Source organism: Macrobrachium rosenbergii, chromosome 41 (assembly GCF_040412425.1).
Source record: "Macrobrachium rosenbergii isolate ZJJX-2024 chromosome 41, ASM4041242v1, whole genome shotgun sequence".
NCBI lineage: Eukaryota > Metazoa > Arthropoda > Malacostraca > Decapoda > Palaemonidae > Macrobrachium > Macrobrachium rosenbergii.
In genome coordinates this window covers 82,630,607-82,650,636 of record NC_089781.1, presented here as the reverse complement: position 1 = coordinate 82,650,636, position 20,030 = coordinate 82,630,607, and the positions used below count along the sequence as shown (strand labels likewise).

Sequence of the window (20,030 nt, the reverse complement as noted above, 5' to 3'; positions counted from 1 at the left end):
ATCCCAGTGGAATTGATTGATTTATGTCTACTATAACTGGCGTCACAACATCTAGGTTATTGACGCCGTAATAAAATTACATAGGAATCTAAAAAATAAATCAATAAATTATCCCAGTGGGAGAAAACCACAAGCCCATTTAATTATGTTCAATGAAACACATACATATACACATACATACATACCTAACAATGAAGAGGCCCATTCAATTATGCCTGGTTGGCATACCATTAGACTTTCAAGCACACTATGGGTGAAAAGTTGAGTCCTTTTTAATTCTCCACCACTAAGGAAAAAAGTTATACTAAATGGTTTTTAAGTGCATTTCCAGCACACATGCGCGAGCAAGCACAGGTATTCCAAGAAGCATATATACTATTTAATAAAAATAATATAAAAATAAAATCGGTAACGGAGAATATCAAGGATATAAACAAGCGTATACATGCGTAAATTCACATAATCACGCTTCAGTCAATCAATACTTAAGAGAATTCTTAGGAGAATTCTTAGGAGAAGTGTTCAAAGACAAAGAATCAAGAAACCATTCACCGCTAATAAATGAAAAAATTAATTAATAAATAAACAAAAGAACTCTACCTTCAGGTTGTCTAGTTCAGATTCAAGATTTCATTTTTTATCATCTTTAGAAACGTTTAAAATTATTATTCGTCACTCTGATGAAAGTTACAAATTATACTAAAGACCCTGACAACGATGTAAGAAGAGTGTCATGTTTTCCAACAAGGTATGAGTTACCGCAGGTTACTACCATCACTAAATGTTCTCACAGACATAGGAACAACTATATGTCAAGAGAGAGAGAGAGAGAGAGAGAGAGAGAGAGAGAGAGAGAGAGAGAGAGAGAGAGAGAGAGAGAGCTCTGTTGGCTAGATATCAGGCATGCTATCCTTGTAAGATGTGTAACTGGTGGAAGAAAAGGCATTTCACTTTTATGATAGAAATCGTTCAAATTTAAATTCTAATTCACGGGTACACACATACCATATACTGTATTATATATATATATATATATATATATATATATATATATATATATATATATATATATATATATATATATATATATATATATACATATATATATATATATATATATATATATATATATATATATATATATATATATATATATATTATATATGTATATATATATATATATATATATATATATATATATATATATATATATATATATATATATATATATATATATATATATATATATATATACATATATATATATATATTATATATATGTGAGTGTGTGTGTACTGAAATGTTTGTTTATGTGGAATAGTATGTATAGTCACTGTTCCCCTCCTCACACACAATGGAGTAGAATCTGTATTTCGCATAGCTTGCATTTCATGGTGACTGTAGGCTAGCGACGCACCTAAATGAAAGGACAGTTTTGTCGAAAAATCGCGTTGTAAACCTCTCCGTTTTCTAAGGCTATGGTAGTTCGACCCTTGGCAAAAAAATATTCCTAAAAAGCTCATGAAAAATAACGACGCACAAATATCGCTACTATCAACACTGAGATAGCAGACTAATGCTCATGTACAAACTATACATGTCAGTTATATCGCCGACAGGAGCAGTGAAATGGAAAAAATATCGGCTGATGTCATCTTGGTTGAGAGAGGGAATTGGAGTGGTTGGCCAGAGATCCAGCAAATAAATGAGATGAAACAAGGATCTAGAGGTGAAACTGGGACAAAACCCCAAACTGAACAAAGAAGTGACATTTAAGAGAGGAGGAAGAAAGGAAACGGGATTGGAAGTGAAGTAAAAGGCTAAAAGTGGGTGCAGCTAGATGCCAAAGGGACGTTGCACACATCCCTTAGTAATGCCTACAGTGTACTATGATAGGCGCATTGACGACAGTATCCCTTCTACGGGGACACCTTGGTTGATGCAAGAAGTTACCATGGTATGCTTCAGACTGCAAGTTTGGATACAGGGAAATGAAATACAGTAATATGTAAAAGAAAGGGACATCTCCCCCCAGATTTTAGGACCCTGCTAAAATTAAGTTCATAAATGATAAATATTAGATCCTTGGCGCGTGAAAGGGACATGAAACTCTTAACTGAAGATAAAAGGGACGAAAGTTGATCTTGACACAGTAGCGGCTAGTTTTGTTCTAAAGGGAAAATAATGTAATTTAATAACGCCACTATCGGAGGGATAACCTACATAAAAGACTGAGGAAAGCAACTCAAAATTGTCAAGCGCCATTTTGGAAATAAGAATAAAAATTTTTTATAAAACACAAAGGTTTACATTTCCTGCCACAAGGCACAACAGAGGAAAACTTCTTTCGGAATTGATACACAGGAAACATGCACAGTAGGAATGGCAGGACGGGCTTCAAAGAAGGGTCATTATGGACTTCTATTTCAGAACTTTAATGAAGCTGAGAGAAGGAATATCAAGAAAATTCAAAAGAATGGTCGATTCACAGATGGGTGAAAACTTGGCTTTCAAGAACTTGAATAAAACTAATATAAAAAAAACTTGAAAATAACTATTTAAATAACACAAACTAGAGTTCTTAAGGAAATGAAAAATGATTAAGAGAAAACCCTACCTTTCGTGATGCCTTTACAAATGGGCTGTGCACTAGTACCAGTTATGCTCCATAGGCTTTTTGTCTGATCTTATAAAAAAAAATTGGAGATAACCAGAACAACAATGAGAGTTCACAACTTATCTGGAAAACACATCCAACCCCAAGTATGATAAAAAAGCCTTTTTAAAATTAATAAGTTAATAAATAAAGTACTAAATGACTGCGATCCAATGGCAGATGACTTCTGCCTAAGGCAGAAACATAAAGATTACGTAGGCAGATACACAAGTGCATGAATAGGACCTCTGAAATAAGTGTGTACATGACAGGATATCATTGAATTCAACAACCACTTCCCTAGGTACCAACTGCAAACTGCTAATTTTCTGTAACATACTGAGCTTCTTGACATCATCCAACGGCTAACTTAATTGATTCTGGTTGACAATCGTAAACCAGGCACTACAAAATTTGATTTACACAAGCTATATAGTAATAAGTGCAAAATGAAGTCGCATTCTAGGCTGCTTCGTTTGAATAAGATATATATATTTTTTAAAATATCGTTAGCACGAGATATGGGCCAAAAACAGTTTTGTATAAAACTTGAAAACTGTCGCCGGGAATCCATGAATAGCATTTCTGTTCAAAGAAAAGATTTACCAACTTGAAGTTCCTAACAAAAATCGATTTACAAAAGCGTAAGGCGAGAGCTTTACCAAAAATACTGTTCTCTCTTTATAGTATTAAAACCACCAGATTACATTAAGGCTGATACTGGAAGTTTCCCACCGCATCTCAACAAGAGAGAGAGAGAGAGAGAGAGAGAGAGAGAGAGAGAGAGAGAGAGAGAGAGAGAGAGAGAGAGAGAGAGAGAGATCAGATTGGGCAAATGCCCACGCCATACATTTTCTCTACCGCAAACAATGGAAAACTACTGCTATCCCGACAGTTTCCTCCTGAGCAAAAAACGGAAAGTAACTGCTGCCCCTGCAAGTTTCTCTCAAGCACATAACGGAAAACCCTTGCTTTTTTTTGTATTTTTTTCTAATGCAAATAACGGAGGGCACTGCTATCCCGACAATTTCCGTTAAGCAAATAACGGATCACCGCTATCCCATACCGTCCCTCAAGCAAATAACGGACCAAAGCTTTCCCAAATTTTCTCTCGCGCAGATAAACCGCCACAGTTTTCCGAAAATCCTCTCTCGAGCCAATAAAGGACCGCCGCTCCCCCTAAAAATTTCTCTGGGGCAACTTACGGGAAAACCGCATCCATTCCCTATGAAAACGCTGGCCACATGGCACTTACAAAATTTTCCATTCAAATCAAATAGTGGTGTCAGGTCCGGCCACCGCCACTCGCTTTCTGAATTTCCTCCAGCATCCAACAACCAGCGAATAACTCAAACCGGCATAAACTAGGAGCTCATCTCAGTTTCATGTCGGAAGGACGGCACTGGCGGCATTGTAAGTTTTAGTGTTTTAATATGTGAGAGCCTCAAATATAAATGGCAATGCTTCGTCAGTTATGTTTTCCTCTTTTTGATTTCCTGAAAATTTCAGGGACAACACCAACAGCGCCGCTTGCATATTTTGATACGTGCACAATAGCTTTCTTATGTCCTTGCATTTTTGATGGACGTCGTTGCTGACGTTTTAATAAATGTCCGGGATTTAAAATCACGAACTGGCTGCCTCTTCGTCTGTAAAGATCTAATAGAACGTTACTTTTTCTTGCTTTTATTCAGGCATTTCATTATCAATATTCATATAAAGTGAAGCTCTTCATGCGATACCTCAACACTTATGTAATAATACTTTTTTCTGAAAATACCGGTGACACTTTATTTCCGATGGATGATATAGAAATCCTCTAAATGGCTAAATAAACGCTGAGATGGGGTTGCGTAACGTTACTTCTCCTGGAAATAATTACTAGAAAAAGAGGGAGATTATTTATCCCTCGTAATCCATCATTCTTCACAAGCTATCGACTATTCTTAAAAACTAACTGGGCGGAATTTGAACCCGAATTCACTGATTACAATGTCACTTGAAATGTCTGACACTAACAAACGATATACAGGTACAGTGTCTACTATCCAAGAAAGAAAGGTTATCTGCAGCCAGCCGTCTTATGGTAATAGAGAACACTTTACCCAAATAGTTTACTATTCATAAAAAATCAACTGCAGTTTAGTGCACTGTCCTCATCAGGCCTTCATCAGGTCTTGTCACACATAGTGTACATTAATTAACATGAATGTGTGAAATAGCATTTGCGTGCAGTCTAGTTAGTGCAATAGTTAGTTAAGCTTAAACAAACAACATTCACTATTTATAAAAAAAATTGCTTTTAATTACAATGCACAGTGTTACACATGCATGTGTGAAGATGCGCTGATAAGTCGTGTACTCTTGACTGTAAATATACAGTAAACAGATAGTTTCCTATTCACAAATAAATACCATCACCTGGTCAGACTACAGTCAAGCGAACGCTGTTTGTGTGATAGCATTTCCATTCAGTTTTCTTCTCGTTAGTACAGATAATTTAAATAACTTTATCAGATCTGAGTCAAACAGATACTTCAGTAATTACCATCGCGTGTTAAAAGACATTTGCAATCCGATCATGTTATCAAGACAGAAAACAGTTACGACAGTTCATAAATAACAGTCGCTGATGACACCATCACCTGATCAGGTACGAGTACAAAAAAAAGCGGTACAGTGTTTAATATGCATGTGTGATGTGCTTTTGAGGCAGCAGCAGCAGCAGCAGGTACGGCAAATATAACTTCGGTTCTATTTCCATACGTAACAGTCAAAAGTCCCAAAAGAGAACAATGACGGTAAACGGGCACAATCATAAAGAAAAATCTGCTATCATTTTCATTCTTCGCTTACTTGATAAAATGAAAATAGGGGGAAGATTTTTTATCGTATTTCCTCTTTCATATATTGACAGTAAAATAAAAATGGAGAAGTCACCCTTGATTTCACTTTCAAACGTATGACGAAGAGTTAAAAAGGAGGAGGAGGAGGAGGAGGAGGAGGAGGAGGAGGAGGAGGAGGAGGAGGAAGAAGGGGGAGTCAATCATACTTTCATGTTCATATATTTCATAAAAAAAGAAAAGGGGTTGGGGGTGATGATTGGTTAAGGGATATAGGGGGTGAAGGGGAAGGAGATGAGGGGGTTGAGGTAGAGACGAAGGGGTTGGGGGAGGGAAGGGGTGGTTATGGTTGAAGGAGAGCTTCCAGGCCGCGTCTTCCATAATCCTGGATAACCCCGTCGTCATTCCGGTCTCTCCCATGTCGCCCAATCTAGCCTTATAAATCATGTAAAGGAGGATATCCCCGAGTCTCCGGTGAAAGATTTAATACCACTGATGGAATACTCTTTTGGTACGCCCTCAAATATAATCTGGATGATACAGGTTCAAATTTTGCTTTGGAGGGGCCGGATGCTACTGCTAACTGCTGCTAGTGCTGCTGCTGTTGCCTCAGAATATTTTTTTTTCTTATTCCTAATTCCTCTGCCGAGTTCAGGGCCTAAGGAAACTGTTCCGGGAATGTTGATGTGTTGCCTAAGAATATTTATCCTTTCTTCCAAATTCTCTGCTGAATACATGATAAAATGGTCTCTGAAATGTTTATCTGCTAGATAAAAATATGTTCTTTTTTATTTCTAAGTTCTTAAATCCAATAAAAAATATTCTAGGAATCATGATCTTTTACCTCTGAATAATTCATCCTTGTCTGTTTTAAATTTCTCTGTGGGATGGGCTTAAATGCCAAAGGAAATTGTCCTGGATTATTTTATTTTTCTGAGAGTTAAGAGTTATTCGTTTTCCAGTCTTCATTGATGCTTCTAGCATCTTTCTGTAATCACTGGCAATTTCTTATATGACAGTTAATTATTTTCTTTACTTATAAACGACAAATAATTGCTTGATAATAATTTCTCAAATACTCTTAAAATTTATGACAAACGGTTGCCAATAAAACCGAAATTTGTACACTTACTTTACTGACGCTAATTTTTATTTTTTTTACCCAGGGTATACATTCATCAAAAATACATAATACAATGTTAAAAACATGTTGAATAGTGTTGATGGCAATATCAGGAACTCAAAAATAACAACAATAATAACCAAAAAAAAAATTGGCCTTAACAATTTAGCATAAATACTGGATGTCTTTAAACCATAAATCAACAAAGGAGTAATATCCAGTTAAAATTTTAATTTTTTTTCTCATTACGTTCCTTCAAATTAAGCTACCTTTCACTTTATGGGAGCTTGTGATTATTTTTCACCATTTTCTGTTCTCCGTGTATTGATTTTATTTGTTTGCTAGAGAGTCCGAGACACCCATAGCTGTCCAGACCAAACTCAGGCACTGATTGAGTAATTGCTTCCTAAAAAAAAAAATTAAAAAAAAATTTACAATAGACAATTTGGCATGAAATCTTGTTATGAAGTTCCATGGTTACGACAAATGGACCTCTCGTTTTAGGAAACAAGCCTGCCATCTAAATATAGACAGGCTATATGATTCACCTAACGCAAAGGAAACGAAAACATGCAGCTCTACGTTTATTAAATTAATGTTGTTCTTGGCAGATTAACTCAAGAGTTTACAACATCCGCATAGTACCGGGGGGAGGGCCAAGCTGTGGAAATGCAGGTGGAATATGGTAAAGAAGCCCACACAGAGTAGCGTCCAAAGCAATACCTATAAAATGCGCATAGAACTACGGCATTATTACATAACTGAAGTGAATCCAAGAACATATATTTTGCACCAGCGGTAAATTTGTCGACAGAAGATAAGTGTCAAACTTCAATCGGTATAGAAATAAAGAGGGCATGGCACGTGTATGGTTCCATAAGTGTAATAAACTGGATTTAAAATCATCTTACTGAAGGCATCAAACATCAAAACCACCAAATTTATCATACAATATACTGATCAGAGTCAATTATTTTCCTCCACTTTAATTCTTATGAGCATTGAAAAAATAAATTATAATAAGACTAACCAATACATATAACCGACAGTTCTTACTTCAATACAGCGCGCGGAAACAAGTGATATGAAAAACATCTTAGTAAAGCTTACAAAATGATTTACTTATACTTTTGTAAACCTTCAAAGTTTTTCTAGAACTACTGCAAAAACACGTCATGTTCCGCATACATGATGTAAAAAGGCGAAGTGAGAAAGCATTTCTTGAGTGAGTGCTCATCTGAGTAGTCCTTCAAGTTTATTTATTTCAACATAAAATTACCTGATTCAGATTTACGGCTTTCCGGCTTTAACATATATGCTTAATGACATTCGCACAACGAGGTCAACATGCAAATTTACCCCAGCCAATAATGGGGTTTAATTATAAGAAATCATTTATGGCTTAAAACTTAGTCATTACCAATTAGGAATTACTCCTACTAATTCAATATTCTATTAAGTTCAGAAAGATAACTTTCTGATGACGCTAGTACACCATGAAGTCCATTCTCGTCTACAATTCATCACAATGAAGTCAGTAAAACAAATAGTGAGAAGCAAGATATTTCACATGTATTTTAGGCATCAGATTTCAATAAAGTTAACTTTTTAATCCCCCAGATTACAGTGTTGCAAGTTTATATATTACTATTTGTAAGCGTTCGTACCGAAGCGACTTTGCTATGGAATAACAGAAAACTAATAAAAGTGTGGCAGACGACCTCCTCCCAGCCCAACCCCCAACCCCCAACCCCCAACCCCCTCTAACACAAATAAAAGAAAAAATACAAAACATTTTAACTCCGAAATACTGAAGAGAGGTTCTGCTTAGTATAGAAAAACGAATGAACAATGTTTAAAGAAAAGATAACTGCCTATGCAAATCCTGTTCCATTAGCTTGGAAAGGGTGTATCTAACAGGAGCAGTTTTCTCCAGGAAAACCATTAGATAAAATGTACACGTATTTCTCGATTTTATCACTGCAACGTTGAATGGCACTTTACCATAAGTGAAAATGCAACGGACGAAGGATAGTGCCAGTATCATTATCAACTTTATCCGTTTCAGTAATGTGTCCCATCAGTGCAGTAACATTCAGTACTCACAAGCTTCAATCAACTGTTACTGCACTTGTTGAGAACAAAAGTTATATATTTTTTTTATAGAGAAGTGAACATGCAATTGAAGAAGGATAACAGCAGTATCCTTAACAAGTGCAATTATTAATTCGTCCATCTATAATTGTAAATCATTCTCTGTAATTCAGCACTAACAGTTGTCAATCCATAGTTACTGGACTTACTGACAACATTATAGCTAATCATTTTTTCTTGAACCGTGAAAGGAAGATTGAAAAAAAATCATGCCAATACCATTAACAACTTTATCCATAAAACTGCTCATCGATAATTCATAAAATAAATTAAGCACTGGTACGACCAACCTTCATTCCACCGCTGCTGGACTGGCTGACTAGGGAAAAATCCAAATTACCAATTTCTCTCAGACCATTTTCATAAACATCCACGCCTCCACGACGGTTCGGTATTAAAGTGAACGAAAAGATTAGTGGAACACCAACGTAGGTGATAGAACTATACATTTTCATCTCTATCTAAGGTAGAAAATAAGAAAATGATCAGGTCCGGAATAGACTTAATGCCTAAAGGTTCAGAGACTCGGAAACCGCAAGGGAAAGGAAGGACCGCGAACAGAGGTTATGGAAAGCCTAATTAGTTATTCCACCTGCTACTATGTCGTCCTCTTTCCAGCCTTTCCTTTAATCGTGGACCCTATTTTTTTTTTAAATAAAACTATGATAAATTAGTGACAATAGGAAGATAGACGGCAGAAATAGGATCCCAACTACTGAATATCAGTATATAAATGTATATATCCTTCTTCAAACAAACTTTTCGAAGGAAGAAAGTCTCCAAAAATCATTAGTATACAAACATATTCTTAACCTAATTACTTCACAGGTGTTTTAAATGCTGTTTATTGTTATCAAATGTAATAATGGTTACCTGCCAGTTTCATCATTGTCTCTTAATAGTTAAAACTGCAAAGGTTATAATTTTCTCAATAGATAACAATAAACAGCATTTAAAACAGCTGTGAAATAATTAGGTTAAGAATATATTTGTTCAAGAAGCTTTTTCATTTAAATGCTTATATACTCTATAAATTTGCTATAATGAAACAAAGTATGTTAAACAGCAGTAATTACTCACATGGAGAAATGTTATTCAACTTCTAAAACCAGACTAAATATAATTATGTCTGGAATGACAATAATTCAAATAATTTTACCCTACCCACCACCCCCACTCTCAAGAACATGTTTGTCGAACATGCTGTTAAAACCCCTTAATGTGCAAAATAAAATTATTTGTGCTATAAAATAAAAACCGACAGTTTTTCATTCAATAAAAACGTTTGCAGAGTCCTAATCAAACGTTCCCTACCAAGCACAGCCTAAGACAGCCAATAGAGAGAGCTCTCCCCCAAAACGAAATCCCCTGCCAGTGCTTCGCTTTTCATCTAGATATAGTACGCGTGCTGCTTCCTGTTATATCTGAATCCTATAAAACTGTGCAGATAAGATCCACGAGAAGCCTACGGCTTATCATGGGAAGCTACGTTAAACTACGTCAAATACCTCTCCCGGTGAAGATTATGGAACAGTTAGCTTTTCTCAAAAATTATTAATTGTTTTAAAAACCCATGGAAAATAGTCAAATACTTACCTTAATTGTTTTAAAAAACGAAAATCGTATTCTTCAACAACTAAAAAATGTCTATTTTACAAACAAACACACACATACATATATACATTTGGTAATTTTTATACTTGCCTCGACCTTCAGTAAAATATATTTTAATTCATATATATACCCTATATATATATACTCTTGATTTATATATATATATTTTCTTCAACAACTAAAAATCTGAACGTGTCTATTTTACAAACAAACACACACATACATTTATATTCAAAAAGTTACATTTCTTGGAATATTTTCAAGTCCGTCTCTCTAATGTCTCTCTTGTCTCATATAAAATATATATATATATATATATATATATATATATATATATATATATATATATATATATATATATATATATATATATATATATATATATATATATAATGTATGTATATATGTGTGTGCGTGTATGTGTCAGTGTAGATGAGAGAGAGAGAAAGAGAGAGAGTTACCAAATGTGAGGCATAAACTCGGAACACCTGCACAAGAAACATGCACAAAATCGAACGGACAGATACCTGGTTATGAAAATTCCTGATCCACATGCATGCAGGCTTTCGGGGTTCATCCCAACACGGAATAATCTGATTTCTGAGACGGAAGCCAACATGCAAAAAACTAACCCCATGAAATTCAACGTAACAAAATCCCCACCATATCAAGCTAGCCGTCGCAAATCCCAATCATGTGCAATACCCTGCCTAAGATTAACGTTGCAAAACTAACGGTAAATGGCTACATTTCACGGCCATGTTATTAAGTTAACCTCTTTTGTAACTGGCAATATCGGTAATGAATAATGGAATATCAAAGGCATAGAAATTTAAGAGATAAGAATGCCAGCAGCGTGATACTTTTCATTACAAGTACCCACTACGTAAGGAACTGAGGATCTTTAGCGGAGGCAAAAATCTATATTCAAACGAAAATCCTTTCGTTTGCCTTTCTGTTTTTTTTTTTTTTGCTACAGCTGTCACCCCACGGTCAAATGCAAGACTAAAGCCTCGCAATCGGGCTTACAGAGCCAAGGGAAAGAAACCGTTCTGTAATACTCTACGTTATAACAGAAGGCACATAATCTGGGCTTAGGTTAAACTTGCATTCGACAATTCTTGAATCCATCTCCCTCTCTCTCTCTAACTTTTTTTCCGTATTATGCATGAACACATAAATAAGATTACATAAACATTTTTATAAAAAACTATAATGAAAAGTTACGTGCAATATTTGTCTAATTTATATCAAATTTACTTATTATAGTTTCACATATATAAATTTTATGTATATATATATATATATATATATATATATATATATATATATATATATATATATATACACACATACATATATAACCATTTGTGGCTGATCTTCAGAAGTGAAAAAGCTTCCTTAGAATAATCTAAGTATTGGATTAACCAAGGAACGGCTAAAGACAATAACCAGAATTACAAGTAATCTTTAATGTCTCTTAACTCTTTTTCGAACATCTCGTATTGACTCGAGCCAAGAGGATAGAGACCTCGGTTTAAAATTATTTCCGTTGGTTGTATCATATTATTCCATACACTGCTACAAGACTGTAGTAGTTTATATTTCATACATACATACGGTACATGGTACATGGTAAACACACAAACACACAAATATATATATATATATATATATATATATATATATATATATATATATATATATATATGTGTGTGTGTGTGTGTGTGTGTGTGTGTGTGTGTGTGTCTGTATATATATATATATATATATATATATATATATATATATATATATATATATATATATATATATATATATGTGTGTGTGTATGTATATATATATATATATATATATATATATATATATATATATATATATATATATATATATATATATATATATATATATATATATATATATATATATATATATATATATATATATATACTATACATGTTCTTAAAGACAAAGAGAATATGAATACTTGCTCCAATGAATAATAAAATAATTTATTGTAACCACGTTACGCCAACTTGTATTTACCTTCCTGAGATTTTTTTTAATTATAGAAGCACGGGTAGTTAATTATCCCGCTCTAGCCCTACCTATACTCAAATCTTGAAAGCGCATTAGTGTTCCAAGAAGCTGAATTCAATTTCATTCCCATTGTCGTACTCGATTACACATTTCCTCCGCCATGTTAGACAATTAACTCTCGTAATACCTTAACTGACATACGGTAACATATTCCGAGGCAAGAAGATTGACATTAACTAACAAAAGGGACACAAAACATCTGAATCGTACCGGAGAGAACGGACCTCTTCTTTACAAGAGTCGATGAAATTTTTCAGACAACAGCACGGGAAAAGAATTTTGAGAAAAAATGACGGCGAGAACGGACCCCAACAACAACAATCCCTAAGACTTCGCTGACCGTCGCTCTTCCAGAACCTTAGAGTTTAAAGCTTAAAGGCGCCTCAGCATCTACTGGACCATCAACGAGCTTTACACAAGGGACATTATTTAGTTATTTACATTCAATTTGAGACGGTATTGTATATGCCTTACTGGGCTACGGCAAAACACTCCATATTTGCCTTTTGACACGGTGACTTAGCCGCGCTCGTGTTCACCGGTGCCTCCGAGGGGATGTAGTATATTCTGTCAAAACGGTGAAAAAGAAGACGAAGAGAAAGAAAAGAAGGAAGAGGAGGAGAAGAAGGAGGTGGGGGGGGGGTGAGGAAGTGGTGGAGGCAGCGAATGGAGAACACGATAATAATTGGAAACGAGCCACCAAAGACAAATCACACACACAAACACCGGTGATTCTTACCTTTCTTCCAAGAAATAAACAAGCTCCAGAGATGGACAATGTTAAATGTAATGTCATTTTATATTATATTATATTATATTATATTATATTATATTATATTATATTGAAGGAAGGGGGTATTTATATTATATTGAAGCAAGGGGGTATTCTATCAAAAAAGTACCTAAAATAAAAGAATGATAAATTGACGATAATTTTTCAGATAAAAAATACCGCATTAATTGAAGTTAAGCACATACATAAGCCGATAAAAAGCTGGCATATAAGGAGTAAATTTCCCATGATATATATTACCATTCCAACCTCCAATCACGTCGAAATAAGGACCGCGTAAAATCTCATGCATTTGAACATTTTCACTTCTTCACTTACTGTAACAATTAAATAAGTGCCAAGGTTACGTAGAGCAAACTTTAAATACAATCCTTAAATATTAATGTACTTTCCTCTAAAATAATTTTTTGCCATGAAGGTGATTAAAAAACAAACACGTAAGTGATTCAGAGTTAGTCCCTCAGGCATAAAAACGCCCGCTTTGTACGAGAGATGTATGTAAAAGGAAGGTATTTCCCGGCCTTTTGTGCTTTCAAGGACTTTCGATATGTAATACCAAGTTATTCAGTACAACTGTAACTATACTATCCATTGAACTTTTCTTTACAAAGTTGTAAGACTGTAGTAAAATATGCAGATATAAATGGTTTCTTACATATCAAGTCAAAAAAATTATTCATGTTTACTCATTCATAAATTCGTCGACTGCCACAAAATAACGAAATATACATTCAACATTAAATGCATATATATATATATATATATATATATATATATATATATATATATATATATATATATATATATATATATATATATATATATATATATATATATATATATATATATATATATATTATGTATATGTATACGTAAGAGCGTGTGTGTATGTGTGTGTATGAACGCGTGCATATACAGAGTTTTACATATAAGCACGTATGTATACATCTCACCATTGTAAACAAAAATATTGCATAAACGGAAAATCAAATCCATTTACGTACCTTGCATGAAGATATCAGACCTTCACTTGCAATGAAAGACAGCGTGCAATATCGCAATATCATTTTTCTGTTTGCGCAGATCCTGTAACAGGAAAAATATACGTATATATTTTCAGAAAAATAAAAGAAAGATCAATACATTACGACACACCATTACTCAAAGGCATAGTGCTTAGTGTAACTAATCATTATTACCAACATTTTGGGTCCTTATGTAGTGACAGTTTCTTTTTCTTATTATCTATTTTTCAGTATAAAAAATCTATGGAAATCTGTTTTCATCATCAATTAAAAACTGTCCCAAAAGGTTATATTGATACGCTGGACAAAATAATAACCTTACAAGAAATTCTATCTCTCTCTCTCTCTCTCTCTCTCTCTCTCTCTCTCTCTCTCTCTCTCTCTCTCTCTCTCTCCTAACCTTGGTTGCCGGTTTTTGTCTGATAACATACACTTATGTCCCAATATATTTAAGCTGATATGCTGGATACAAAGAGGACCTTCCATGAGCATACGTCTACATTTATCTCTCTCCTACTTGGGAATAATAAAAAAGTGTAAAATTGCATTTGTCTCATAACTGCTAATTATGTCTAAAATGTTTTAGATATGTTCTATACAGTACAACGAGAGAACATTCCACAAGTATATCCCATTCTCTCTCTCTCTCTCTCTCTCTCTCTCTCTCTCTCTCTCTCTCTCTCTCTCTCTCTCTCTCTTACACCTATTCAAGAGCGAAGAAACAAAACAAAACAAAACAAAAAACAAAAAACCACAGCAACCGGTTTTCATCTGGTTCCATAAAAATAAAGCGGTTATCCAATGAAAACGGTATAAAGTGAATTCTCTTTATGCAAAAGAATGCGACTTCAGTTCAACTCTTAAATCCTCCGGCCAAAACCCGGCTGCTCCAGTGAGGCGAACGGCATCAGCCACCAGTATTAACAGCGCAACACTTTCTTGCCTCGGTGACTTCAACACTGTTGCACTAAAGAGCCATTTATGTTAAAAAGATTTGTGGCAGAAGGGGAGAGATGAGAGAGATAGCACTTCACCGTTGGGGTCTTTTTGGGCCCCGCCAAGGCTTTCACAACAACGACGACAACAACAACAACAACAACAACAACGTCAGTAACAACAACAGCAACAACAACAATGAAAACGTGGACGACAACACCACCAGTACTACAGTGGAAGGGAATGGAAAACGCAGGACAGTGAAGACTCTTCCGTTGTTTAAAGGATTTTCTTTTAAATTTGATGGTGTAACTTTCTATGGGGGCACTGTGCAAAATTGTAATTTCTTTATTTTGTTCAAATATATAATATAATATAATATAATATAATATAATATAATATATTAATATAATATAATATAATATATATATATATATATATATATATATATATATATATATATATATATATATATATATATATATATATATATATATATATATATATATATATATATATATACATATGTGTGTGTATATATACATATACATATATATATATACTGTATACCTAATCGTGTATAACAGCGCATATACCCACACTATGTGTAACTAGTGTATAAAAAGAAAGGAATTTCGCAGCCATTCACGTAACCTCGCCAACATTGTACTACAACGTCAGGAAAGAATTTCATTCACGCTATTACGGCCGCATTACTTAGAACGTCCTAATACCTTCCGGTTCCATTAAAAGATTATTGTTGCAGCAACTCAAAAAAATTTTCCACCACATTAACCACCATTTCCTCAGTGGAGCCAATGTCATACGTACATCTAAAATGAGAAAATTGAGATTTTGATGCCTTTTCTTTCCTTCATCAAGCTGGTAAATATCTCAAATTTTCTTCTCAAATCTACAAATTATTGTCGTTTCGTACTAACTTGTTGTGGAAGAATAGAAATTTACCTTTCAATTATATTATTTACGGCAACCTTCTTCACAGAAGATAGTTCCTTTATGCACATTTAGTTCGTACATTTATAAACCACACATCTCAACACGCAACGAATCTTCTATTATTAAATTTACTAAACGCACAGAAATGAGGCCTTAGACGTAGTTAATCGACAGGTAGAGATTTAGGTGGTTTTTACCCTTTCAAAGGATCTTAAATATGTCCTAGAGAGATATGCTTCCAAATAAACCATTCATTGAAAAAAAAAATAAGGGAAAAAAGCGGCTCCACCGAAATCACATCAGTCACTTCCACATTCGTCTTGACACCGAAAAACTGAATCGCAGCCATATCACATCACACAAATGAACCTACGTATTTCGCATCTTTATACAGAAAAGTGCAACGGGACGGCCAACTTACTGATCTTATTTGGTAGAAAACAAGAAATCACGGTAGATTATAAACCAAAAGAAACGGGAGCGGGAGTATAGTCCCAAAGGGTGAAATGTGCAATTAGATTATGCGCAGATAAGCACATTTTCATGGTCAAGATGCCAAGTCAGTACATGTGTAACGCCTTATATAATATCATACATGAAGATCCAGAGGTGCATCTATTAATCCTGGGAAATCGTACACGGCCAATCTGTTTTTGCCCTAAAGTTAATCTTGTAGTGTCATAGCCTTATTCATCGTAGCCGAAATGTCTATCTACCGCTGGATGTCACTTAAATGTTTAACATTTCCTCTACATAGCTTAAACGTTTCAATAAACTACTTCACACCAAAGTGCGTAAGGAAAAAGACTCCAAAGAAAATTAATTGTCTACTTTGAGTTCCCCTTTTGTGTGTGACGTCAAAAGAGTATATGGCCAACAAGAAAATGGAAGTCTTTTTTTCTTTGTTGCAACGGAATATTCCTTGTATTGTTCTCTTTCCATTGTATGTGCTTTGCTTGATAATGCATTCGAGTAAATATGACAGCTCTTGCAGTCCGTCGTTGAAATTTTCTTGTGGCCACAGACTTGGGTTTATATTTTGCATTATGTTTTGCTTCCCGTGATAGAAATTATTTACAGTATGTATGTACGTATGTATGTATGTATGTATGTGTGTGTATGTATGTGTATATATATAATATATATATATATATTATATATATATATATATATATATATATATATATATATATATATATATATATATATATATATATATATATATTTTACATACATATCAACACAAGGAATTGACACGCTGCAATTACAAAATATATTTACCCTGAGTAATAATGGTGGCAATTGGATAAATGCTGGACAAAAATCTAAACTAATATGAATTCTAGCAACTATGGATAGACATGGGATAACTGAGACTGAGCTTCAGATATCACCTAATATCACACACACTAATGGCATAAATACGGTACGTTGTATCACATGAAAAAGCTGTAAACTAAAAATGTCGACGAGGCACGACCACTTTTGAAAAGGTAAAGGCAGTAAACAAGCAAAACGGCCCAATTGGTCACCCGAGGCGACCCCCAAGCAGAGAAAAACACATCTGGAGAAAGACGAACGGGGAAAGAAAAAAGCCAACAAAAATTCATCCTTCTTCATTTGGCTAAAGGCCGCGCGACGAAGTGAAGCCATGGCAGCCCGACGGGAGGACTAACCGCGGGTTGGCCGCGCTCAATTAGACATATTGAAAAAATAATGAAAACGAATGTTTTGATTTTTTATTTTTTACCCAGACGCACTTTCGGGATGGGGGCGGGAGGGACGGGAGAAAGGGACGGTGTGGCGCTGCGTTTTCGTCCGTTCTAATGGATGGGTGACTCGTGAAAATAATGCCGAGTTTTTAAATGCAGATTATGCTTGGCTGATTAGTTTCTCGCTCTGTCTTTTATGGACGCCCTGGTGGCCCAGAGGGATTTTCTTTGAGAGGATTTCTTCTTTACTCCATCTTTTTTTTTTTTTTGCTTCTGTCTGCATAAAAATCCCTAAAAGAGTTGAGAGTACGTTAGGGCAATATCGTCCTAATAATTACTTTCAGATAATAATTTTGTACAAAAAAAAGAAAAAAGAAAAACGAAGCTTGGAATAAATATAAAAAAAATTAAGTCCATTCAACGGAAAATGTCCCGGGGTAAAGAACCATCATCTAGGCGCTGAGCGAGTAACTTGAATGTGCTAATCAAAGAGGCCGTGGACACTTCCCCCTACCCCCGGCTCCGAGGCCCCACCCCCTCCTTTTTTCTTTTATTATCTTTCTTTATAACGGGCGAAGCGTACCGGTTCTTCCGGCTAATTAAATGCCTGAGGGAAAATATTCCAGCATCACAATGTGGGCTTTGTCCGGACGCGTCAACACGAGTGGACTACTACTGCTGTAATGGACCCACCCAGGGACGTCCCCCCACCATGGCATGCTCCCGAAAGGGGTCCAACGTCCAAGGAATACCTAAGCACCAATCCCCGGCACCCCCGCCATCTACCAACACCCACTGGAAGGTATCGAGGAAGCCCCAGGTGGGGATGGAGCCGAGAAGGAACGGGGGAAAACACCGCAAGAAGGAAAAGTCTCTTTATGGACTTTTAATTACCCAAAACGTACGTCTGATGGTCTTTGGCTCGGCATTATATGATGAGGTGGGGAGTGGGGTGGGGAAGGGGGGAGAGGGAATCTGTATGGTTTCCATTTACGTGGGGGACGGAAAGGAATGAGGTCCTGATAAGTTTCTCCCTTGTTTTAGTCACAACTTTGAGAAATGGTGGGTGACACAAAAGACCTGAAAAAGAAACAAAGGAATTATGTAATTTACTTTATTTTTTCTTCGCGGTACTTTTTGTCTGAAGTCAGATCAGATCTGCGTGGAGGGAAAAATCCGATGAAGTATGAGATTTGTTTTCATCCAGCACTTTTTTTCTAAGAAATACCGAAAGATTGCAAAGGTAAGAAAACAATATAAGTGTGCTACTACAACAGCCTTGTTCCTGTTCTCATTAACGCTTCTTTCCTTGCTACGTTTTTCAAGAACGAATAAATGTTGCAATACAATCGGGCAATTCAAAGGGAACGCTTACGAGATCAAAGAGAGGTCGACCTTAAGAGAGAGAGAGAGAGAGAGAGAGAGAGAGAGAGAGAGAGAGAGAGAGAGAGAGAGAGAGGGTCGGGGTACTGTAAGGACTCATATATAAAAAGAAAAAAATTAAGCGTTCACGCTTGAATTAAATAGCTAGCAAAGCATTAACGGATCCAAGAAAATATAGGAACGTAAAAGAATAAAGAAAGCATGAACATCATATAAAATTATGAAAATAGAATCACCATATTTCTAATCATGAGGTATCACCGTCTCCCCTCTGTCCAAGTAAATTTAACAAAATGAAATAATTTACTTATTATCTTCCATTGTTTCAAACCTATATCTAATTAGATTCCTAGACTGAAGAAGAAGAAGAAGAAGAAGAAGAAGAAGAAGAAGAAGAAGAAGAGAGAGAGAGAGAGAGAGAGAGAGAGAGAGAGAGAGAGAGAGAGAGAGAGAAATTTTGTCCTACTACAAGCTAAAAATAATTAATAGGCTCACTGCTCTGTGGTCCCTTTTAATTATTCAAAACCTGCTTAACATTCTTATTTTGACTACTCAGCTTACCCAACCCATTCCTTTCACATTAATTCCAACGAGAGAGAGAGAGAGAGAGAGAGAGAGAGAGAGAGAGAGAGAGAGAGAGAGAGATACACATATACGCATACACTCGAACTCACCCACCCACACACACGCGCACACACACACACACACACACACACACACACACACACACACAC

The 20,030-nt window shown here is 35.3% G+C and overlaps 2 long non-coding RNA genes across 2 annotated transcripts in view; one reads left to right on the top strand and one right to left on the bottom strand.

Annotated features, from left to right (window-relative positions):
- Positions 1-20,030, top strand: part of LOC136826936 (uncharacterized) — an 84,461-nt gene that overhangs the window by 23,258 nt on the left and 41,173 nt on the right. The window lies entirely within an intron of this gene.
- LOC136826937 (uncharacterized) overlaps positions 14,287-20,030 on the bottom strand; it is a 70,619-nt gene continuing 64,875 nt past the window's right edge. The window contains exon 3 of the long non-coding RNA XR_010849762.1: positions 14,287-14,369. This is a non-coding gene — a long non-coding RNA (uncharacterized lncRNA). The remainder of the gene's footprint in view (positions 14,370-20,030) is intronic.